A 26,403-nucleotide genomic window follows, 5' to 3' on the forward strand; every position below is an offset into this window, starting at 1 on the left:
CTGCGATGATGGTATTGACCCTGAAACATTGCCCTTCAATGAAAGATGCAACTTTGTTTTAACTGACATACATATCTCCAGAGAGGATATCTTAAGGGAACTGAAGTCATTGGACGTTACAAAGGGCCCCGGGCCTGATAGCTTGCCGCCATTTTTTGTTAAGCACACAGCTGAGTCACTTGTTACTCCTTTACATATTTTATTTAATAGAAGTTTACAAGAAGGAACAGTCCCTAATATATGGAAAACCGCCAACATAACTCCTGTCTATAAAAATAGTGACAAGCATGACGTCACCAATTATCGTCCAATATCCTTGCTGTCCACCTTGTCGAAAGTCTTGGAAAGACTGATTCATTCAAACATTTACCCCTGCTTACATACAATTATAATCGAAGAACAGCATGGCTTTGTAAAAAAACGGTCCACCGTGAGTAATCTTATTATTTATACTAATTTTCTATTTCAATGTATGGACAAACGTATACAAGTTGATTCAGTTTACACTGATTTTTGTAAGGCTTTCGACAAGGTGGACCACAGCCTTCTTTTACAAAAGCTTGCGTTTAATGGCATTAGAGGAAACTTGCTTAGGTGGTTCTCCTCCTACATCAGAAATAGGACACAGCGAGTCGCTATCAATGGTTTCAATTCCGACATTATTGGAGTCACCTCAGGCGTGGCTCAAGGCTCAATACTTGGGCCTTTACTTTTCGTTATCTTCATTAATGACATCAATGCGTGCTTTAGACATACTCACTTCTTGCTATATGCTGACGATCTTAAGATCTATCGTGAAATCACTACCCTAGATGACTGTCACAGGTTACAAGCGGATCTCAATCGACTCTCTGATTACTGTACAACAAATAAACTACACCTAAGTCTAACTAAATGTAAATCTATTACTTTTACAAAAAAACTTAACTATTTAAAATATACTTACTCACTGTGTGGTTCCTCGCTGGAAAAAGTTTCTATGATTAGGGACCTTGGGATATTAATGGATTGTAAACTACACTTCGACGTACACATTGATCATATAATTAATAAAGCCTTCCAAATGTATGGCTTCGTAATGAGGGTCAGCCTCGCTTTTAAAAGACCTCAGTCTTATATTCTTTTATATAACGCGTTGATAAGATCTCAGATAGAATACGCTTCATCTGTTTGGAATCCATTATATACCAAATATCACGATCAGCTGGAATCTGTGCAACGTAAATTCCTACGATCTATGAACTATCGTTGTTACCACTCCAAGCGCTCGTACGAAGTACTCCTTAATAAGTTTTCTATGCTAACACTTAGAACGAGAAGATTGCTCCTTGATCAACTATTATTGTATAACATTTGTAGTGGGAAATTTGATTGTAATAAACTTATGAACCAAATATACATTAGAATACCATACCGTTCATATCCTACACGGGAGACCCGTAAACCGCAAATATTCGCACACGCTCCATGTAAAACGAATGCAGGTGAGCGCGCGCCGCTGTATAGAATTACTAAAATGTTCAACTGTCATTTCACCGAACTTGAACTCTTCGCAAGCTCACCTGCCTCGTTCAGAAAAGCATTGCACCAATCTATCAAGGATGTGAGTTTGTGATGGTTGATGTTTGTTTTTCTAGATCTAGACTTAATTTAAAAAAAAAAATCTAATGTTTTGTTAAGTACCAAACGGAATGGAAAGCTGCCGAACGGATTTTGATGAAACTATTTATATTACACCAGAGTGCCATTTAGGCTATTATAATTTGTGCACTAAGCACACAAATTTTAGTTTATACTGATATCTTTTCCACATATTTTGTTACTGTATCTGTGGACAACGGGGCTGATTACGCTTTTACCTAATATGTGTTCTATGTCCATGTTTTATACTTAATTTATAAGTGTAATTGTTTGTTGTTCCAAAAAAAAAAAAAAAAAAAATACACCCGTACAGTGATATCTTTTTGGTCTCTACGCTTAACTAGACGATTTGTTCAACTGAAGTCTTCGTATTTTCGGATTACTATTCATCTCTCTCACTTCTTGCGATAAGCTGTCATGAGGGACAAAGGTAGAAAGATTTGAAAAATTTTCACAATGTCACTCGGCACGAGGCCACACTGAAAATCAGTGTCATTGCTGTCGCACCTTATTAAGCTCAGTGAGGTCATATTGCAATGGAATGTTCCACTGCATTCACATTTGGGTGACACTGCTCAACTCACAAATTCTCCTTTCTTCTTGTTGTCTTGCAGCATGTGATATGGTTTCTTTTGATGGCGTATAATGTTGATGGTTATTTTTTGTTCTCCGATTCTAAAAACCTCTTCCGCCTGTCACTTGCGCCAATCCTCGACAGAGGCGGCATGGGTGAAGCGTACCCGCGGCCAAATTGAATGACAGTTCATTTACATAGGCATTACAAGTGGATTTGTTCAGACCGCTCGCGAGCCGGGAGTCCAGCGGTGTCGCCTGTGACATTCATGCCCGTGTTACGAAACGACACTTAGTATGAATCTACTCTCATTATAGATTCAACTCTGTAAAGCCTGTGATACATAACTTAAAATTAATACTGTAGTGCAGAAACAATTCTGTCTGATTGTCACGTTTTCTTGCCTCTACCACTGATCTATTTTTAATAAATTTTGGCATCTACACTCGCGAGCAAAAGTATGGAATCACTTACATGAAGTTGTTTCCACGCGAACTTGTGTACTAACGAATTTGTTAGGAATAAAAAAGTGGCACCATTTTAAAGATTAAACTTTTATCTTTAAATTGATACCAAATTCATTTAAATCACACCAGTATTTAAAAAGATATCCCGGCTGATGTGAAGAAGTAACGAAAAAGACATGTATGAACTGTTTGATACGTCGCGAGTTGCGGCCTATTTACCCCCTATAAAAGCACGCGTTTTCGGATTTTTGCTTTCACTCGTTGATTCATACACATCTCCGCTTCTTTTGACACTTTACCTGGGATTCTACACCTTCAGAAGCAGCACAAATCGTTGCACTATTGCAAGAAGGGCTCAGCCAGCGGGCTGTCGCACGTCAGCGCCACATAAGCCAGTCCTGGGTTTCGAAAGTTTTAAGACGCTTTCGGGAGACTGGTGGCTTTATCCCGAGACCAAGTTCTGAACAGCGCCGGCGCACATCGCAGAGGGAAGACCGTTTTTTCATGTCAACCTCTCTATGAAATCGTCATTTGACTGGAATCGACGTCCAGTAAGAGCTCAGAAATGTTCGTAGGATAGCTGTTAGCGAGTAGACAGTTTGTCTAAGACATAAGCAATAGAATTTAACTCCAAAAAGGCCTGCCACAGGCTCAAAACTGACGGCAGGTCACCGATAAGCACGCTTTCAATTTGCTCGTACACATCTCGATGTTAAGTCGAGCAAGCCACCCCCATAAGCCACTGTTCCAGCGAACCAGCACTGCACAAATCGCTCCTCAGGCCGCCTATAAACCCGACCTCTTCGACTGCTGCCCTGCAAACACAGTTTGCATTCATCGAAGAACAGAACTCGCCTCCATTACTCGCCTTCCCATCGAGATGTGTACGAGCAAATTGAAAGGGTGCTTATCGGTGACCTGCCGTCAGTTTCGAGCCTGTGGCAGGCCTTTTTGGAGTCAAATTCTATTGCTTATATCTTAGACGAACTGTCCACTCGCTAACAGCTATCTTACGAACATTTCTGAGCTCTTGATGGACATCGATTACAGTCAAATGACGATTTCATAGAGAGGTTGACATGAAAAAACCGGCCAAGTGCGAGTCGGACTCGCGCACCGAGGGTTCCGTACAAACCTGCAAGGTTTACAAAGTTCGTTCATTACGACAATCGAGTCATAACTATGTTTTTTTTTTTCAAGGGTTAAAGGCAATTAGATCTAAGTATTTGATATGAATTTCAACTTGATAGTTCTACGCGTTCATGAGGAAAAAAGTAATAAGTTTATATTTATTAAAAAATATATATTTTGTAATGTAACTAAAAATTTAAGGTTTTCGGAATTTTGCCTTTATGTGTGCTATAAAACGTTGCTTCATGCCAAATTTCAAGATTCTAGGTCGACTGGAAGTACCCTTTAGGTTTTGATTCCCTTGCGAGTACTTGCGAGTTTCAAAATATGCAGCTTAAATTGCTGTTTCTTTTGATTGCGTTGACAAAGAAGTTTGATTTTGTTACAGCTTAAAGGTATTATAGACCTGAGTATTTGGTATGAATTTCAATTTAATACCTCTACGCGTTTATGAGGAAATGGGTAGTAAGTTTAAAATTATTAAAAAAAAAATATTATGTGATGTAACTAAAAATTTATGGTTTTCGTAATTTTTCCTTTATCTATGCTATAAGACGTTGCTTCGTACCAAATTTCAAGATTCTGAGTTCACGGGAAGCACCCTGTAGGTTTTGATTCCCTTGCAAGTGTCGAAAATTTGCGGCATAAACATCTGTATCTTTTGATTGCGTTGGCTTAGAAGTTTGATTTTTTCACAGCTTCAAGGGACAGTAGACCTGAGTAATTGATATAAATTTCAGCTTCATACCTCCACGCGTTCCTGAGAAAAAGGGTCTTGACAGACGGACGGACAGACGGACAACAAAGTGATCCTATTAAGGGTTCCGTTTTTTCCTTTTGAGGTACGGAACCCTAAAAACGGTCTTCCCTCTGCGATGTGCACCGGCGCTGTTCAGAACTTGGTCTCGGGATAAAGCCACTAGTCTCCCGAAAGCGTCTTGAAACTTTCGAAACCCAGGACTGGCTTATGTGGCGCTAACGTGCGACAGCCCGCTGGCTGAGCCTTTCTTGCAATAGTGCAACGATTTGTGCTGCTTCTGAAGGTGTAGAATCCCAGGTAAAGTGTCAAAAGAAGCGGAGATGTGTATTAATCAACGTGTGAAAGCAAAAATCTAAAAACGCGTCCTTTTATAGGGGCTAAATAGGCCGCAACTCGCGACGTATCAAACAGTTCATACATGTCTTTTTCGTTACTTCTTCACATCAGCCGGGATATCTTTTTAAATACTTGTGTGATTTAAATGAATTTGGTATCAATTTAAAGATAAAAGTTTAATCTTTAAAATGGTGCCACTTTTTTTGTTACTAACAAATTCGTTAGTACACAAGTTCGCGTGGAAACAACTTCATGTAAGTGATTCCATAGTTTTGCTCGCGAGTGTAGATTGATTGGATTCCCGGACACAGGCTCTTAAACAGGGTTAAAGGATCAAACATTGCATGGGAAAGTCATTTTATGACTTTATACCATAGTTTTTTCTAAGCGTTTTGCCTAGATCTTACAAACTAAACTCTACCCGTTTTCAAAGTTTTATTTATGGGACGGGAGGCTAACATGCAAACTGAATCCATAATATTCTTCTTCTGGTTCAGTTTCGTATCATCTTGTTTTGTCTAACTAGAATAATCTCTGTCCAAATAATCCAAGTCTCCCTTCGCTAGACCAGCGTAAAAATATTTTAAAGATTTATCTCAATTAATCTTTTGCTGAACAGTAATTTGTGACGTCAACTTCAAAAAACAATAGACATACGATACCTAAGAATTATCATTCGTCTGAAAGTCGATAAGAAATTAATTGGCTCAATTATGATAATTTAGAGCTGCAACAGAATGAGGGGTTGTTCAGTACGAACAAAGGACAATATTTTTTAATTAAGTGTACTAGAGTGGACACTTTATACTGTAGTTCCCAAATGTGAAAAGATTTATTTATGAAAAATACTGCAGTGTAAAAAATAAAACACCTTATAAAATTATGACACCTATGAAGATAGAAAGTGTAAAAGTTATTTTTAAAGCCCAAATGTTGAAAATACATTACTTCTATCCTATGCGCTTGTCTAGCCGTATCCGCATAATCATTATGCAATAGGTATGCTTTATTTAATAGAGGTAGGTCACATCATTCGCAACTTAATTTCATTTAATAATCATGATTAAGTATGATTTTAGTTATGCTGTTGAGAAATAAGAACAATACGGGACTATTCCCACCTCTCGTTCCCACCACTGCAACTCCTGTGTAGCCAGGATCTACAGCTTGACCGCCATAAAAACCCAACCAATAAAGGTCAAGTTTGTCCCGGGGGAAAGTTAAACTGTCATTGGACCCGCAACGAAATTAATCAGAAAAACATAGGAGGAGTTCGAAATTAAGGTTCGACTTTCCTTTGCAAAGCGGATGACAGGTGACAAACAAAGGTTTAAAACCTTAAATAAGAACAATAGAAATACATTAGGATGAAAACCCATATCGATGGCTCCTACGTATAAGGGCGAAACTGCCGCTTACGCCTTTTTCCAATTATTTAAGCAATGATTTCACTTTGCTCTAATCTATAACATCAGTAAGAAAAAAAATTTTTTTTTCCATTAGATACAAAATAAAATTTTAGGCAAATAGGCGTATGTGCAAAACTACGCCACGTATAAAGCCCAATCATACGATTCGTCAATCTATACGAGTAGTTGCTTACATAAACATATATTTTTTATAATCCAAATCTTAAATAAAGCCATGAAAATATTTAGCAAATTGTTTTATTTATAAATTATGACACATTATATAGTTATTTAATTTTTAGCGTTAAGAGTCGCATCTCAAACTAATTTGAAAATTATAAATAACTTGAAAAAATCGAACTGCCTAAGGCATCGTGGGTTCAATTCCCGCCTTAGGCAATTCGATTTTTTCAAGTTATTTATATTTTTTAAAAATATGACACATTATGTTAAAAGACCTAACTAAATCTCGAGCACAGTATATGGGCGTATTTGCGTTAAAACGTAAAACGGTACATTAAACGACTTTTTCTAACTGATTTATTATTGATATAGCACATGATAACAATTAAAATAATTACATGCATAAATAAAGAGAGTAATCGCTTAAAATATTATATTTACGTTGTCATTTAAGTCTCTTTACGTTGAACAATATACATGAAATTATAGAAATATGCCGACGTAAAAGGGCAATGCGTAAAATAAATAAATAAATAAATAAATATCCTTGGACATTTTACACTGCGCCTCTAGTCCCAAACTAAGCAAAGCTTGTACTATGGGTACTAGACGACGGATAAACATACTTAAAAAAATCTAAAATCTCAAGATATAAGAAAAATATAAAAATTGATAACAGCAGTAGCAAAAGCATTACATGTTAAAGCTAAATGTGAAATTTCATTAAATTTGTTTTAGTAGGTCAGAAGATATGACCCAAAAATATGGTTCTGGCCACAAAAATGGCTCTCCTGTAAAATTTACTTTTTTCACTTACGCCAGTATACGTAGGAGCCATCGATATACAGTTCCACTCACGAAAAAAAATGCTGTTAAAATACTCCAAAGTATTTCTAAGTCCAAAAAAAAACAAAAGTCAAACAAGACGGAGTAATGGAACTAACCGTAGCAAGCGATTGAGTCTTTTTGTAATGATTACAGGCGCGCGGACGTCAGCGGCCGATACATCATGCTAATACATGCGCGCACGCCTCCTCTGTCACAAGTACGGACAGCATAAAAAGTGATCCGGTTTTTGTTGAAATAAAAAATAGTTTTCGGGTGAAAAAATCCCCGTCAATGGTGTGAAAGTAAAGAAAAGAAAGAAAAATAAAGAAAAAAAATAAGAAAAGATTATGTATAAGGCTCGTTATCTGAAACTATGCTTAGGTATTAATGTGCGTTTGAGTCTTTTTGTAATGATCACAAGCGCGCGGACGTCAGCGGCCGATACGTCATGCTAATACATGCGCGCACGCCTCCGCTGTCACAAGTACGGACAGCATAGAAAGTAATCCGGTTTTAATAAAATAAAATATTCTTCTTCTTTCTCCTTTATCCACCCATTATTGAATAAAATAAAATAATATTGAAAAAAAAATTACAAAAAAATATTAAAAAAATGGGTAAACGTAAAAATCAGATTCGGAAGCTAGAGAACATTGGGCACTAATGTTCTGTTTCTGTATTGAGAATTTTAGCTTGCTTGAGCGTGTTCATTCTCTAATTCAAATGAATGTTTAAAGGTTCAGAATGAGCAGGCTCAAGCCAAAAATCTTCATACAAAAACCGGATATAAGACAATAAATACATATGTATTGGTAAATAAATTAAAAAATATCGTTACAATCGACTAATTCCGTGTTTCCGTATTACCGTCTCTACCATTTTGCATGTCATTTGTTCTCTAGCTGTCAAATTTGGTCGAAAAGATGATTTCGCAGGTAATGTCGGTTTCTGTTTTAGTCACCTATTAACATCAATGAACAAAATATTATTCGTCAAAAAATATGTCACATGCTGACCGTACAATCGATACCGTGTCGACAGACAGCAATTGCTTAGTGATACCGCTTTGATCGCGTCGACTTTAGGGCCCGGCCGCCGCTGCTGATTTTAATTTCAATGTTTCTATTAACGGCATTTCTCGTAACATTTCACAGTAAGAATAAATTATTATAACAAGCAGATTAGCTTACTTGAGATTTTAACGTAAATATAACCCATATTTTGCCCATGGTTCTTTGCCGAGCCCTCCGTCAAACTGAATGGACATTTTAATAAGTAAAATAATGAGTTTGTATTTTCTAATCATTTTTTGAGATATAAAAGACGCTGAATCACGATTACTCAAGTCACCTCAAGTCTCCGCCTTGTTTTTACAAAAGAGTTTTTGTTATACGAGTAACGACTATTGAATCGAGTGAGTATCGCCTACGCCAATTATTGGCAATTTTCTAATCGATATGTCAATAAAACAAAAAAAAATGCTAGTTGCCATATTCATTAACCGCTCGACTGAAAGTAACAAATATTAATAGCTCGTGCAGTGTCAATATGAGTTACGAGGCAGCCATCATCTGTCGGCAGACTCCCACGAATCTAACTGTTGGATCAACGGCCGCGCCCGCGACAAAAACTATCGCTAGCAAAAACGGAATCGAATAAGAATCGAGATAAAACAACGCTCTCGATTCAGTGCTGGCCTCTAAGACGAGACTGTGTGGTGCCGACATTAAAAAAGAAGTTTTTAAATGTCATGATTCATGCTTAGATGGTCTTTTTTTTTCGAATACAATGTCATTGAGGTCTGGCCACTTGTAACTATGTGTAAAAATAATCTATGCTCGCTGTTTAAAAAATAATAATTTTAAAAGAAAAACGTGTCAATTTTATTTCAGCAGTCAATACTTTTGAAACAAATTGCGTTGCGGTTCATAAAATTTGATAGAAATAGCGATTGTTCTTAATAATCCACATTAGTAAATGGAAAATTCCAGAATTTGTACATTTTATTAATATAAATTACTGTTACGAAACATATTTACTTTGGAACACATATTTATTTTACATTAATTTTAAATCGTCATTATTTAACTTTTAGTGCTTCCTGCCTACTGATTGGAAGATTAATTATATTTTTTTCACGATAATGCTATTGTACTTTTGGCAATAAATTATTATTAGACAATTTTATGGCCATAAAACCGATAATATGACACTTTTATTTCACATCCAATCATTTTAACTGCTATAAATTCGTTCTTTAAAGGACAGACCGTTTCATTGCACTATGATATTTAAAGAGTTATTAATTGTCTTGAAAATTACAATTGGGTATTACCACCAATTTGTAACTCATTTCAACTTTCTTTTTTTGTTCTGGCCAATAAACAACATGACTTATTTATTGGGACATTTTTTCTTAATAACTCAATGCTAGTCAAAACATCTGTAAGTTATAGAAACTCCATGAGGTAGATCTAAAAAAAACTAGAGTTTAGTTTTATAGGCCGCACATTTTCTTTTTATTTTATTGTCTTGCACGGTTTGTGCATTTGTCTGCGCCAATACAAGAACAAGTAGCTGAATAAAATTTAATGCACTATAAACCCATTTTAAGACTTCTTTTTACCTATTTTAAAAATCCACCCTGTATTCCCATATTGTCCATGTAAGTATGCATTTTATAATAAGATATTTTAATAAAGTTAATTGAATTCCCACTTTTAATTACACAGATATAATTACCAACAGGCAAATGAGTAAATGGAATCGATGAACTCTTTATTTTCTCATTTTTTGCGACTCTTTTTGCCGCGCCATGCCAACGCCTCCGAAATTTTGGCGCGAACGCGTGTTGTCAGTTGTCTATGTGTACCAACTTTTTTGTGGAACGAACGAGCAAAAAAATGCGAACTCTTTCGATCAATGATAGCTATTTAATGGCATCACGACGTTGAACTTCGAGTGCTGTTTAAAGAGACGAATCACTGGAAAAGTTTGGGAATTTGTGACCATGACCATGGTAAACTATGAAACTGGAGCCTTCCTGTACTAATTCTTTACATTTTCAGTGGAAAATACGTAATATTCATTCATAAATTCAAAGTACAAGTAAAAGATATATTTATAAAGAAAATGGGCTATAAATGTATAGTTGAAGATTAATTAAAAATCAAAATAATAAGGGGTTAATATTAACCCTCTCTATGAACAAGAAAAGAGTTTCCATCACTTACTAAACAGGTCAGAAGAGTTCGTTACTGTATTACGGGGCGCAGTATAATTCGTGTATAAAAAGTACGTATTAGCCAAATAAGCCTTGTAGTAGAATGGTGTAAAGACACAAAATAGGTACATTTTAATAGATACTCGCGTAAAAGGCAATATAATTTCATTACTGTTAAAACCTTAATGTTTGTTCAATTTCTAGCAAAAGCCTTTTCTTCTTACATTGTATTTACAATGGCAGGTGCAGTTAAGTTACTTGAACTGTTCTGTTTATTGAAATAAATTGCTGATTAAAGTGAGTTTCACAGAATTTTCTTATCTTGATGTTTTCATCTTCAATTTTGACTATTTGACTTAGGCTCTACAGTCTACATACATAATATGATATTTATTCAAAAGTAAGTAGTCAGTGTAAATAGATGATTAGATTAAAAATCAAAATAATAAGGGGTTAATATTAACCCTCTCTATGAACAAGTAAAGAGTTTCCATCACTTACTAAACAGGTCAGAAGAGTTCGTTACTTGTATTACGGGGCGCAGTATAATTCGTGTATGTGTAAAAAGTACGCATTAGTACACCTGCGATAACATTAGATCGATAAGAGTGTGGAATTCCCTAAGTAAGGACTACGGGTATCGTACATTTAACAGCACATCAGACTATGTGCTGTAAAATAGCACCTATTACCACAAAATAAGATGCCAAAGCGCTTAAACTTATTATGCCGATGTATGTACAATCTGGCGAATGCCAATAGCCATAGGAGTGACCGGTTAAACGAACCCTCTGAAGATTGAAATCATATTGGTATAATCACCTATGCCTATAAGCCTGCAATGGCCTAAGCAAATTGAAAAAAATACCTCTAGTATTTGATTTATAAGTGTGTCTCATCGGGACATCGGTAACGAGTCATTCCAATGTCATCTAAACTGTCATCTATGATATACCTACATTATGTAGGTAAAGACCACAAGTTACGAGTATTAAAATTATAGCTTTTACAAACATTCGCATTTATATAATTTGTAGAATAGGATTCATTCACACATAGTTATTTACCTATGGTACTTTTAGACTTTCAGCAAAGTAGCCGATTTTCATCATACAGATAGGTACGCCTACATCCAAACATTACAGCAAACAATTGTTGCACCACCTAACTTTAACCTTATTTATAACATTGACCAGTGCTTTTGTATGGATTTTGACAGATTTTTGACGTTTGTCAAAGTTAAAGTATGATTAAAGTAAGTAAGGTGCAACTCGGCCTAAGATGGTGCAACTCAGCCATAGAGTCAAACTGGTTTAAAAATTAGATTGAATGAAAATGCTAATGAAAGGTCGGCTTACACGGCGCGGGTTTATGATGGGCAACTTTTAACAAGCAGCTGACAAACGCTTTTACTTTCGCGCGGAAAATATCGTGATTACATAAAAAAATCGTCGCCAACGTCCGGTAGTAGACACACAGGCGAAATAAATCAGCCAGGCTGTATTTAGCCTTTTTGACGTCACAACCAAATCATTTTCCCTTCATGAGAACCGACCTTTTTTGTTTTGGTTTGGTTATTTTGTAAATTAAGGACCAAAGTTTAAAATTAATAAAAAGTGACTTATTACTTTTAATACTTTAGGATTTATTAAAGTGTCCGCAATAGGGACTCTCCTACTGATCAAACTTTTACGAAGCTTTTAACTAATTCAGATTTTTATTCCTTAGAACTTACAAGCTACTTTAACTACGAACGTTCCACCATTCAATAGTTCTCCTAGCCACTCGTATAAGGTATCTAAATAAATACTATTCCGTTCTCTTTACTTTCCCAATCAATAACTAATATTGTTCACTGCTATAGTAACTTTTTACCTAGACTTTACTTTTTAGCTACTTACATCTTATAAACAACTTTACTCACAAACATTCTACCATTCAAAATTCTTCTTCTCCGGTATCACTACTAACACTACTACTCCGTTCTCTTTTCCAATAAATACGACATCGTTTGACAATGCGATTTGTACAGGCTTTTCTGTCTGCCCTACGCAGGAGGCTCATCTAGGTCGGCCCGGCAATTAGAGGCGAGTCAAGGGCGGTCGACAGCTGACTTCCTGAATCGTAATGCCTTCGCCATCGCGCCACTACAAACTACGACGCGTGAATACTATGGGCATTTGCGCGCCGTTTCGCGACTGTCAATTGTCTAACGTTCGCATTTTAAACTGACCATTCGACAGTTGTCTTTTATCATTTTGGATTATCCTTGTAGTAGAATGGTGTAAAGACACAAAATAGGTACATTTAATAGGTACTCGCGTTAAAGGTAGCCTAATTTCATTAGTAGAAACCTTAATGTTTGTTAAATTTCTAGTAAAAGCCTTTTCTTCTTTTATTGTATTTACAGGCAGGCGCAGTTAAGTTACTTGAACTGTTTATTGTAATAAATTGCGGATTAAAGTGAGTTTCACAGAATTTTACTCAGGCTCTACATACATAATATGATTTTTATTCAAAAGTAAGTAGTCAGCATAAATAGATGATTAGATAGTTCGTATTAGGTTACATTTAAATAACTGGTTTTATTGAATTCCTTTCTCAAAAGAAAACTAATCTCTACGTCTTGGTTTCATTTACGTGATTCTAAGAGGTTGACGCCCTTCTTATCTAATTGTGACAGCCGTCAGTTTGGCAGTGCGCTTGTCGCATAAATCTCTCCATTCACAAAAATAGTTTAGTTTCGTTTTTATTTCTTGTATGAGTTATAGTGAATTCCGTGTAATTCGCGCGGAGTCAAGGGCGGTCGACTGTAGCTTCCTACTCGGTTGATGCTCGCTATGTGGGCGCACGGCAGAGGAAAACTTGCAGAGCCAAGAAGATGACAAGAAATTGAGTCGCTATTTTAGACATTCATTCACATCACATCATTTTTTATAGATTTTTTTTATCCTCAACGAGGAAACTCTTGGCCTGTATCTCACCTTTTTAGACATTCATTCACATCACATCATTTCTTCGACTTTTTTATACTCAACGAGAAAGCTCTTGGCCTGCATCTCACCTGATGGAAAGTGATAATCTGACCGAATGTGGAAGCGAGCTTCGCCCGCAATTCTCAACCGCAGAGGAACTGGATAACTTGCCTGCATCTGCCGAAACACAACAATGCTGTTAACATTATTGTTATGGCGACAGACTTAGGTATAGCTATAGTCAGACGAACTTAGAACAACCTAGAACAGAAAAATCTTCCCCCACTGGAAATCGAGCCTAGGTCTGAAGCAGATGATCGTACCACTGGACCACAGAGGCGGTTTTATTAGAATAGACTTTCTGGTAATATTAGATTAAGTCAAAAACTTAGATAATTTGGCAAGAACTTGGCGGGTTTGAGAATCTTTTGGAAAGTTCCAGTTTAGAGGTCACGAGACGAGACGTAACGCGGAATAAAGCGCGTATTTTTGGACTCCGGCACATTTACGACCTATTTTGTTACTCATCATGTGATCCGTTTTTGCAAGTGCCAAACTTTATGTTGTTTAGATTCTGACAACCGACTCGAGGTATATAGAATCGAGTTCAGGCTGCACCGATTATAACAATAAATGCTGTTTTTCTTGCAAAACTTTTCCAGTAATTATATTTTTCAGCTTAAATAAATAAGTAAAGCAATAAAAATATTGCTAAGACAAAAATCCTATCCACTATAACTAGGCTAACACTAAAATCACTCAAAAACAAATGAATGGTTAGCGGTTTAAATTCTTTTGTTTATCATGTCACGCTATACTGGATTCTGGAATCCGTTTGAAGCGTTGTTTCATAACGCCTGTAGTCTCCATTCTTGGCGGCTTGCGTGTGGCACTCCAGCTAAGAAAAACACAAGTGACAGATAAATATCCAACAGGCGGAACTATCCCGTTTTCTAAATTCGGCGGGGATCACTAAAAAAAACCCAAAGAGATGGATGGAGGCAACGTATCGTCCCCGACTATGTTTTGACATCTCTGAAATAGAAAGTCCGTGTCATTAAGATGGGGACGATTCATAACCACAGAATGAAAAGTCCATAAACTTTTATTATTTGTCATTTTAATTTGCTTGTTTTTCTGTTATTCTCATTTTCATAAGTCAGCGATAGTAATTTAGGTCAATTGAAATATACATTATTTATTTTACAATTTTTTTAAAGCATCAAGATTGCTTATTAAGATTTCAGTTGAAATCGGAAGATGTAAATCGTCCTTTAGTTTGGGCGGTTTTCTGTTGCATTTGTCGCCGGAGCTCGGCGGCGTCTTTCCCGCCATATTTAAAAGTTCTATTTTCAAATCTGACAGGTGACTTTTTCTTTTTATAGGGATGTCCAGTGAATGGATGTTTACAAGTCATTTTTAGAACAGAAGACAGAGAGAGCTCTTAATTTTCTGGAAAATATGGAGTCGGTCGTTTATCATGCTGCAGTCCATAATAACTCCTTAGCGTTATGATGTCATAATTATGAATTATTAACTCTTGAAACAAAGCTTTGATCTGAATTCTTTAGAAGTTTTTAATGTTACTAATTGGGTAGCAACATTTTACATCATTATGATTACGAAATCATTGTATCTTTAATCTTCTTTCTTATTTAAAAATATGACAATTTGACGACACAGTCGAAAAATATATTTCCATCGTCGAATACTCATAGTTGTAGGTTTGTTGTCGACACGAAAAGAAGAAGATCGTCGAATACTACTTTACGATTTGATTATGTCCAAGACGTCTTTCTATCAAACAACAAACAATTGAATAGGAAAAGGAAACAATACGATTTTTCGGAAAAAAAACCAATTTATTTTATTCTCGTTGTAAGAACCTTCCTTGAACCTCGGAAAATTTACAGAATTGGTCCCGCCCTTCTCGAGTTTTTCAGTTAGAAACACGAATTACAATTATTTTTTACAATAGATAATACAATAAAAATGACGCATGTCGTCATAATAGAGAAAAACCCAAGTAAGTTCCTCGAACTCTATAACAATTTCACAATACATAGCTAAATACCAAATCCATCATACTTAGTTTGTCCACGCGGTACATAGCAACAAAACATTGTCTTTTAATTAGCTGGTTATATTTCCATTCATCGAAATAAAGGAAGCCACTTTGAATTTTTAGCATAAATTAACTAATTCTAGCGTAGTACCAGACAGACGATGTTATGGAGATAATGAATGGTCTTGTTCGATTAAATGATACCACAGTGGTTTGAGGAGCAGTGGGCTCGCTCACTAGGTACTGAAGTTGTGCAATATGAATTGTAGGTACTTAGTTTAATTTATTATCTAATTAAGCGAAACTTATCCCATATAAATAAACTATGTAAGTTTTTCATAAGTATTAAACATTCGTCCCACCGTACTCCTATTGAAATAAATCGATATTGATTGATTGAAAATCAATATTGACTACATTGCAGATTGTCGTGGTCTGCTTTGTGATGTACTACTACACAAATAAAGAGTGTGCGCTATGGCAACACTGACTAGTACGGTAGTACACTGGTACCTAGTAGTCGTAGTCGGGCCGCCCACACAGGACGGACGTCAGTGCTTGCACTAGACTAGCTCACACAGTGAACGTATACCAGTGTTTTATTTGAGACATCACATGCTCTATCTCTAATATCGAATTTAAGTTTCAAAATGTAAGCCAGCATCATGAAGCATACTATGATAGCATCACTTCATCAACTACAGATAGTACAGTAGCTTACAATCAAATAAACTTTCCTTACTGGCTTAGTTGCAGCGGTGCCGCGGTGGAAAGAAGTAGCATCCGTCCCGTAAATCATTTAAGTCGTTTTTTTGGAAAATAATGCATGAAATTGCATACCAGGGTAGGTATGCAATTTCATGCATTATTTCCCAACCGGGACAGGGTAGGTTATGTGGGGCTCCCCTAATCATGAGGCATACCCACCAAAATAACCTCGGTACTCCGTCGATCGCCCTAGTGGGAAGAACTATGGGAATCTGGACAAAACCTTCAACTACCACAGTTCAAATCATAAACCTTCTGCAACCCCCTGTGCTGTGGCCACACGAATTGTAGCGTCCAAGGCCAGCGCGGGCGCAGGCGGTTGAATTTATTTTAATATTTAAAGCGCTTTATAATCCGTGACAGTCGAAACTTAACGTCTAGCCTGCACAGGGTCGGCAATGCCTAAGTTTCCCTTTAGTCAACAATGAATATTCCCCCTTTTTATGGGTTTTACCTTCAAGTAGGCCTCGTCGACGCCTTAATAATGACGTCAGGAAATTCTTGAATTTAGGAAAATATATTATAGACGTAATTTGATATGATCAGTCTTTAAAAGATTCTGACGTAATCGGTATGGTAATGTGGTTTCCATGGAATATTGTCGTATCAAATGAAATGAAAATTGGTTTGTGGAAATTCCCTCCAAAATGTTACTTTCTGCCAACGAAAGCCTATGATGATGACATAATGATTTTTCGGATACTTCTCTTGACGGCTACCTAGCTAGGCGCTTCACATACAGTGAGCTAACTACGAGAGTTCGAATCCTACTGGGAAATGTTGACCCGGATTCAGTACATCACTTTAAAAGTGGCTGGTATTCTATGACAATAATATTTTTAAGAAAACACAGTTTTCCACCTCTGGCAACCCTAACGCAGACCAAAACGATTCAATTAGTAGGCGGCAGCGCGATGCACTCATTCGCGCTAGTGATGTGTGTGTATAAGTATTATCAATCGAATCGGCGACTAGGCATTCGGGCATAATTTTTTCATTAATTTGTTTATACACATAATTCCACTTTTCAGTGAGATAAAATCATTGATCAAGATTTGAGTCACCAGCCAAGCAACCTTCTTTCTTTTAAACACAGTAGACGCACTCTTTCTGTGACGGCAGTCCTATCACCTCTCTTTTTGCCTGTAATTCAGGTTTAGATCGCACCATGATTTTTAATGTATTTTAGATAGCCTCGTCCTATTTCCGATTCTTATATTGATTGACTCAAACATTAAAGTCTGGTTACATTTAATTTTACCGATGACGAGCGTGCGCATCACTGGACTCAAGTAGTGGTGTACCACTTACGCATTATTGATAAACGATTACTCGGTTTTATACTTAACTTAATCGACTATTGACAATTAGTGTTTGTAACAACTGAAACTGATTAATTAATCAAAGATTGCAGAGTTATTTTAAGAATCGACCGGTTATTTTAAATTACACTGCCAATAAACTAACAGTTGATATAAATCGCAATTATATCAACAGTAATTAGGCTACTTTTTATTTTGTTTAAAAACTTTGTTGTTAAATACCAAATTAGTGATCGTGAGTTATGTTTCGTTCGACGCAATTTTTTTGCCTTCGTAAAATTACAAGAACAAAATACGCCTCGAAAAAGTTTTTTATATTTTTTTCTCGCGTTTTGGTGTTAAATTAAGAGTACGTCGATATCTTTTTTGTTTTTATTTACCAGGCTTTTCCTGAGGATTCGCACACATCTTCTTAATGAGATTTCATGTAGTAAATAAGTAACTGGCTGACAAAAAGGTGACTGAATTTCTTTCGTTACTTCTTTGCAACAGACGAAATGTTCTCCCAAAGTGATGATAGAGTATAGACCATAGAGAATAGAGAGATGCCAACGAATGCGCTGAGTTCGAAACTAAGTGTTGCATTAGAAATTCACACACACAAAGAAATCAAAATATGTGCTCATTATCCACTGCGGTATCAGTACTCAACGTTCGAATAATCTTTAGTACTACGCAAGCAATGTAAACTGTTTACATTATCACGTCGCTGCTGTCATCATTGCTTACACGAGTAATGAGTTCTGTTTTTGGGCATATTGCTGCGACACCGGCCCCGCCCCTTGTCACATTTCCCTTTAGTTTCTGTGATCTGTGGTATAGACATTTCGGCTGTGCACAAGTGCCCTGAAAAGAGCTTAATACTAAAAAATAACTAAAAAGAAAAAAATCTAGTTTTGAGTCGCATCTCTAACTCATTTTTAAATAACTTGAAAAAATCGAACTTCCCAAGGCATTTCTTTTCAAGGAAGGTACCTTGAAACTCTGACCATTACCTAGTAGAACAAAACATACCTAGGTAATCTTTCAGACATATTTATAGGCTCAGACAGCGTGAGTACCTCCTAATTTCTGTCGTAACTGAACCGCGTTTTTGCCTAATCTGCTTACGGGAATCCTGTTAGGTACTTATAAGGTATTGGCCTGTCCCTAATATCGCCTAGGCAACAGTAATTCACATTTGACATAATGCTTTTATTGTTATTCGCAAATATCAAGGTGAATCCTTGATATTTGCGAATTTAGAGAAATTCATACTGATTATTAAAATACGAGTATACGAATATTATGCTGCTTTTCAGTGGAAAATCTGTTTTATGTACTAGTGTTCTCGAGTGGCGACCACGGGCTGGAAGACGTAGCGTGGGCAGGCCTCCTACTAGGTGGACCGACGATCTGGTAAAGGTCGCGGGAAGAGCCTGGATGCGGGCAGCGCAGGACCGTGCATTGTGAAAAACCTTGGAGGAAGGCTTTGTCCAGCTGTGGACGCCATTTGACTGAAAATTATGTATAATATTATATTATTTAAGCGTTCATCCGATAAGTAATAGTCGCCGCTTTATAAACTTTGCTGAGGGGTTTGATGCATAGTTGGAATAAGTAATTTGTTTATTTAAGTTAAATTAGTTACCTATCAGCCATAGGACGACCACTGCTGAACATAGGCCTCCCCCATGCTTTCCATGTTGATCGATTGGTAGCGGCCTGCGTCCTATGGCTGAAATGATGATCATGATGATGATGATAATATTAGTTTATACTTACCTACCCACTAATTACAAAATGCATTAATTTTCCCTCACCTTCAAACAACAATTTTCCGAATGTCAAAGTCGGACGAATCTCAGACAGTAAAAAAAATAATTACAATATTCTTGCATAATTATGCGCGTATGGATTATGTAATAAGCATATCGGAGGCTAGACGTGAGGGAGGTGGGATTTACACGATACGATATCGGTCGTAGATTAGAACTCAGTACTTTTTTTTTAAAAGATTATTAGCAATTTGTTTTGCCCAAATTACAAGGAGGTCTTACAATTCAAGCAGATCAATGTGGACCCAGTTAGGTTCGTTAGTTGTGGTTAGGTAGGTTAGTTAGTTCTTAGTGAGCACCTACGTTCTAAAAGGAACCCCCATGAAAAATTTGAGACCCCTAGCACTTGTAATTTCTGGGGATTCGTGATGAGTGAGTGAGTCAGTCAGTCAGACAATCAGTCACCTTTCGCTTTTAAAGATATAGATAGATTCAACTGCTAAAAAATACAGCCGTATATTTAGTAGCTGGTGCGAAGTGAAGCTTGTCTTTGTTATTATTTGCTGATTGACAAGACAGTTGTATTTCTGTTTAAATGGAAAAAAGGCAAAATAACGGCGTTGGTCCTCAAAACCCGCTACATAGCTAACATAAACATAACTACAATCAATTTAAAAGTGATATAGAGTCATTTCTACACGACACTATCGTTCGATTCTCTAAACTTAAGGATACCAGTAGGCCTAAGATGCGCGCCGTGATAACTTTTATCGACGGCAATTTGTATGGGCAAAATCGATAAAATGGCGTGATAACCGCCTATCACGGCGCGCATCTTAGACCTACAGAAGCTATACTCGTAGTATTTATCTAAAAAAAATACTTAACCGATAAGAAAGTACCGTTTGATTGTTAAAAAACAAAAGAAAAAATGCTACATTTTAGGTATTAGAATAAGCTGCTGCACACCACTGACTCGAATAAACTACGTAACTCCCGATCTGTACATATTCAGTCGCTGGGAATAGTTCCTGTACGGAAATAGCGCGGCCTCCCGTAGTCCAGTGGTGACAATGTCCACCGCGTATGTTGGGTTTTCCGCTTTAACCTAGTTTACGAACGTACGGACTAGCTGCTGTGAGTAGAAAATTGGTTCGAAGTATATATTCGTGCGAGACGAGAGGTGTGTGTGGACGGGTTTATAACGAAAAAAGCCTTAGCACTCGTTTTATTCGTCGTAACTAATGACAGCTTTATAAAACTGCCAATTTTGTCTCATTACGAGTGTTGTACATGAAATATTTTTTGCTATGAAAGTTAGCGATTAAAAGAAACCTAAATGTTGTCCCAGTGCATGTTAGTCATTCAAATATTAATAGGTAACATTGGGTGACAAGTAAATACAGGTGTTAAATAAAATAATACAATAGGTACCCTGCACACATGACACCCCGTAGGGTCACCGCAAAAATCGACAAAGAGTGCAACACTAGCTAAGTTTATTTATTTAAAACTGCACACAATATGCGATTACAAATGGCGAAAAATGCATAACATATCGTATCATGTAAACCGCACTGCAAGTTTTTCATACCGCAGATGTTCGGCCGATAGCGCACGTAAGTTGAACGGCGCCATAAAATAGTTTTTTCGCTAATTGCTCTATTCGTATGCGCAGGAGTGGACTGCAGTTCATTGCACCACCGTAAACTCGTTTCGGCATTCCGACCCGCCCACCTCCTGGGTCCAATGCCAATGTACTGATAAAAATGATGAAGATAAACAAGTATGGTGGACAGCACATCAACCTACCATGAAATGTATACAGTATACATACACTCCCACAATCGATTATATCGATGTAGAGATAAATACAGTTCAAAAAGAGACTAGACTGGGTTGCACTATCTTACTTTAACTTTAACAAACGTCAAAAATCTGTTAAACTCCATACAAAAAGCTTCGGTTGTCGTTAAAGTTACGGTCAAAGTTAGGTGGTGCAACTCAGCCTTAATGTTAATGTTAATATCAAATATCATCACAAAAAAAAACTTTAGCAAGACATAGTATGTGATCTAAAATCTATGATTTTTCCATGACAGATTTTTGCCTCTTTACACAGTTGACGTATCCCTACATAAATACCAATACTACAACAGTAATGCTATTGGTTCATAGACTATTTCCCATAGAAATGTGCCCAGTCTGTTTTATTGGGGAAAGTCGTCTCTACATGGTGAATTGACGTTGTAGCTGTCGGCTGTTTAATTTTCAAATTTAGTGTAGGACCCTTTCTAAAAATCAATAACTTCATGAACGAAAGGAACCTAGGGAATGACAAGACAACACTGATCCCAAACTAATTGAATTTTCCTAATTGAAAACTTACTCGGTTTTCAGGGCTAAGGTGGAGTGTTTTTTCAAAGTGAAATGCCTTGGCATTAATCCTTCTAACAGAAAAGGTGAAACCAGCACTATGCTTCAATCTAAGCCTACATGTTATTCTAATTTGAATAATATTTGCAAGTGCTAAAGGCGATAGGTGAACTGCATTCGCCGGCTAGTCGTTGCACCATATACTGAGTCATGGTTCACAGGCCGTTATGTCATCCATTGATGTGGGTGCAGTGTCTGTGCCACAATGCAGAGATTCTCAGTAATTCCAATAAAGATATTCCATCTTACTATAGAATGGAATGGAAGACGTAGTTGTAGGCGGGTTTCTCACTTGGTGAAACCCACGATCTGATGAAGGTCGCGAGAAGCACCTGAATGCGGTCAGCGCAGGACCGGTCGTTGTAAAAATCCTTAGGGCAAGCCTTTGTCTAGTAGTAGAGTCTATAAGCAGAGGTTCCCTAACTTATTTGATACGCGCCCCCTTTCGAACATACAAACAAAATCCGCGCCCCCGTTCCTCCAGTCCAGATTATTTATTGGTCGTATCGAGCAGTCTGGAATGTATTAGAAGGTTAAACCCTGCGACCGCTGAGAGAATACATTCCTGACATATTATAAATAATACTATACAGATAACCTGCGCCCCCTTTAAAGGTCTTTGGAACTCTTCTGGGGGGCGCGCCCCCCACTTTGAGAACCCCTGATAGGTTAAAAAGAACGATAGAATGACTGAAAAAAATTATAGTCTAATTTGCCTAGCTGGTAATACTAGCTTCTAATTTTGTCCTTTTCGAATTCAACCGACATTGATTAAGTTGATTCGTGATTTCAACAGACCTGTGGATTGATTACTAAATGCATTGCCTTTCAACCTGCACGTTACCCACTCCTTATAAAGGCATATGCGATACATCGGCGACATCTAACGATTTTAGGGGTGCTGCACCTTTAAAAAACACAGGCTAAGTGAGAATTTTACATGAGAAAATCCGAAAAAAAAAGAAAAGTCTGAAAAACGTTTGTGAAAATGATTTCTTTTTATTACTGAAATGTGGTTCACAATAATGTAAGTAAATCATAACTAGGCTAGTTTTCAGTGTTTAGAGAGGCATTAGAACTACGTATCCCTGTCACACAGTGTTCTATTAATCACAGGTTCGTGATTTCAGAGTACCTACTCTTCCTGACTACTGCCTAGCACTGGTCATAGCATATTGACTTAACATTATGTGAAGTGAAATAATAAATGGCAGTCGAATGATGGTTAGAAATATTAGAGCTATCAAAATGTTGCACACCACTGGCTCAAAGCCAATCCGTCAGCAAGTGAAGGGCCAGAATTAGTGTTAAGTCCATAGTTTTATGTAGAACGTACACCTATCAGCTTATTTACAGCCTACACCGTTTCATAGACTGAGTCACTGCTCTAAACCCTGGCATTTAGTTTTACGACTTCTGATTATTCAAATCCATCGTTAAACTGCCAACACTTCAGCCATATCTTATACGAACATTCTAATTTAATACGCCATTTCTAAAATTAGACGGTTAATTATTAAATTATAATAATCTCTGTCTTCTCAGAGCATATCCTTGGTCATTTGTGTACAATGCACAGTTAGCAGAAGTATTTGTTTCAAGGATGGCCGATCAGATCATACGTGGTCACGACGCCGGCGCCCGCGCAGCAAGTCATATCACTCTATAGGGCTGCCAATACGTCGCCGTTCTTTATTATTAACTCAGATTCAGATTTTTTTTGTTTTTTAATTATTCCTTGTCAAAAAAGTGTTGACAAAAAGAAGTTAACTAACTCGGCCCATCAGTTTTCGTGGAAAATCGTGTGCGCATAGTCCGTGATGATAGTCAGTAAATTTTCTGTGAAAAATATACTAATTGCTAATTTCTATTGATACGGACGATAGTTAGCCATTTATTAAGGACGACCATCTGAAAGTTGGTAAACTTTCAGTAGACATTTTTTTATGTTTATTAGGTTTGCATGTCCAACAAAGTAACGAGACCAGAGAAAATCCAGAAAGACTTTCCAGTTAGGTAATAGGTAAAAAAAATTAAATATATTATAACTAACTTCCAAGATATATGCATACCTGGAATTGACAGCCCTCAAGTCAGCTCCCAGTTTGCGCGTACGCAGTGACCCCAAAGGCATTATCTAATTGATAATGAATTATTGTAATTGTGAATACCGCCGTGTTTTCACGTATTGCCGGACCTTGGGCCCTTTGCTCAGGAGAACGGTTTTCAATTCAAGAGAGAGGCGATGCTACCGGGCTGCGGTCTTGACCCAAATAACTGCGGGAATCTGTTGTTTCAAGTATAACAATTACTAATTCATAAAAATAATAAAACGTTTCTTCCAAATCCTCAAAAAGCAGAGATTGTTTTCAAACAGTTACCTGTGTTTTCGACGAGCCGGAAGACGTAGCGTGGGCAGGCCTCCCACTAGGTGGACCGACGATCCGATGAAGGTCTCGGGAGGTGCCTGGATGCAAGCGGCGCAGGACCGGTCTTTGTGGAAATCCTTGGGGGAGGCCTTTGTCCAGCAGTAGACGTCTTTCGGCTGAAACGAACGAACGAACTTGTGTTTTCGCAAAAATAAGGACATGTTTCACAACCCATTAGCTCTATCAAGCTCTATACATCATTATCATAAGCTTCTAGAATACGATTGGTGGACATAGACCTCAAAAACTACTCTGGGCTTTATTAGGGTTGCAGGAAGTTGCTGTATGGAATTGTAATCGATTTTTAAATATTTTCTTGTCTAAAAGCTGTCCTATACTTACAGCATTTTCCCAAAAAATTTATGCGATTTTGTTTCTTCGATTAAAATGTCTGACTACTGACTACATGTGCTCAGCATAAGAATCAAAACGGATGATACTTTAAATAGAACCCTATAGGTATACAAATTAGTCAACACTTAGTTTTAATTATGCCTTAGGTGCCTATACACAGAACTCACATGCACGTAAATGATTCACGATTTTTGCTAATGACTAAACTATGCACATTTTTGTGTTCCAAGCTGATTCACTATACTGTTCATGCGTTTTGTGGCGTCTATGTATGACAAGTAAATAACATCATATCGATGTTTGAATTTAAAGTAGCTGGGCAAATTTGTACCTGTTAAAATCTCTTTGCCAAACAATCGTCCTGTCAAACAAACTTTTTATTTATATGGGAAGTGGGAGTTCTTTAATAATAACACTGGGTGAAATTACCAATATTATATTGTTCATTACACGTCTTTTACTATAATAATTACACAACTCGTTCGTATTTCGTCTTACGTCTTTCGTCTTCCGTCGTCCACAACACACTCACCTTTTAGAGTAGGCGCACACCGTTGATTTTTAGTTGGTCGATAGTTGTGCCCGATTTTAAATTGTATGAAGAATCGGCCAAATCGAATCGGCGTAGTGTGCGCACTCCCATACATGCCCATACTGATCAACTGCCCGACTAACTAAACTATCGGCCGACGAAAAATCAACGGTGTGCGCGTACTCTTAAACTTCTCTTCTTACTCTCAATCCTCATCCTCATTCATTCAGCCGTTCAAATCTTAAGCTATCTTTCATCCGTTCATTGTTCCGTTACACACAAAACTCATTGATCCTACATTTATATGGGACAGCCTGAAGAAAACAGGTCAATAAGCCATTTATCTTTTACCTGGGTTCTAGTATTAATAAGTATTTTTGAATTAATTTAACTTTAATTTTAAAATTTTCACTTATAAAATTTTCATTTGTAAAATATTATAAAGTGTACTTATTTATTTATTTTGTTCTATCCACACTAAACGCATTAAAAATTAAATTTGCCTACCTACTGTAATATTGTTATGGAAGAGCGGTGCTTCCTAGCACAAGTAACATCTGTTGCTTAACAGGAAGCTCCAACAACTTGTAACTGAACTAGGCTAAGTTAAAGAAATAAACGAATTTGAATTTGAATTTAATTAAAGTTCCTATTTACATATAGCCTTAGATTAATAAAGCCCATTTTTCAAATGAAGCCATGCGCTATCAAAACTGTAGGAGTAAACAAAAGTCCGCCAAGTGTTTTCGAGTGAGAAAATTAATGTGCTTGTAGGCGTTGTAACTAAGTAAAGAAACATTTACATGCTAGAGCTTATTTACATAAACAATAAACATTGTACTTTATTAAATTATTACTCACCTATTATGTCATTTGGCACAAACGTGTGTTAACCTCGCTGCGTTGACCTAAGTTTAGACCACGACTTCTACTAAACTATCATTGTCTTAAAATCAGTACAATAATTCTTAAACTAATGGCAAGCAGGATAGACAACGCCACTCTTGTGGCGGAGTTTTGGGCTGACACTGTGTAGGTTTGTTGTCGACACGAAAAGAAAAAAAAAAAAGAAGAAGAAGCAGGATAGAATAGCCCCACCTCTTCCTATCACAAGCATTTTAGCTTAACGGGAATATTAGAATTTGTGCGTACACTACAAATACCTACTATTTTTCTTATAAAAAAAAAGTAGTTGGCACTTTGAACAGGATTA

At 36.9% G+C, this 26,403-nt stretch overlaps 1 protein-coding gene across 1 annotated transcript in view; it reads left to right on the plus strand.

The window, feature by feature from the left end:
* LOC135077405 (tRNA dimethylallyltransferase) overlaps positions 1 to 26,403 on the plus strand; it is a 329,624-nt gene that overhangs the window by 292,987 nt on the left and 10,234 nt on the right. The window lies entirely within an intron of this gene.

The sequence above is a fragment of the Ostrinia nubilalis genome, chromosome 13, assembly GCF_963855985.1.
Source record: "Ostrinia nubilalis chromosome 13, ilOstNubi1.1, whole genome shotgun sequence".
NCBI classification, from domain to species: Eukaryota; Metazoa; Arthropoda; class Insecta; order Lepidoptera; family Crambidae; genus Ostrinia; species Ostrinia nubilalis.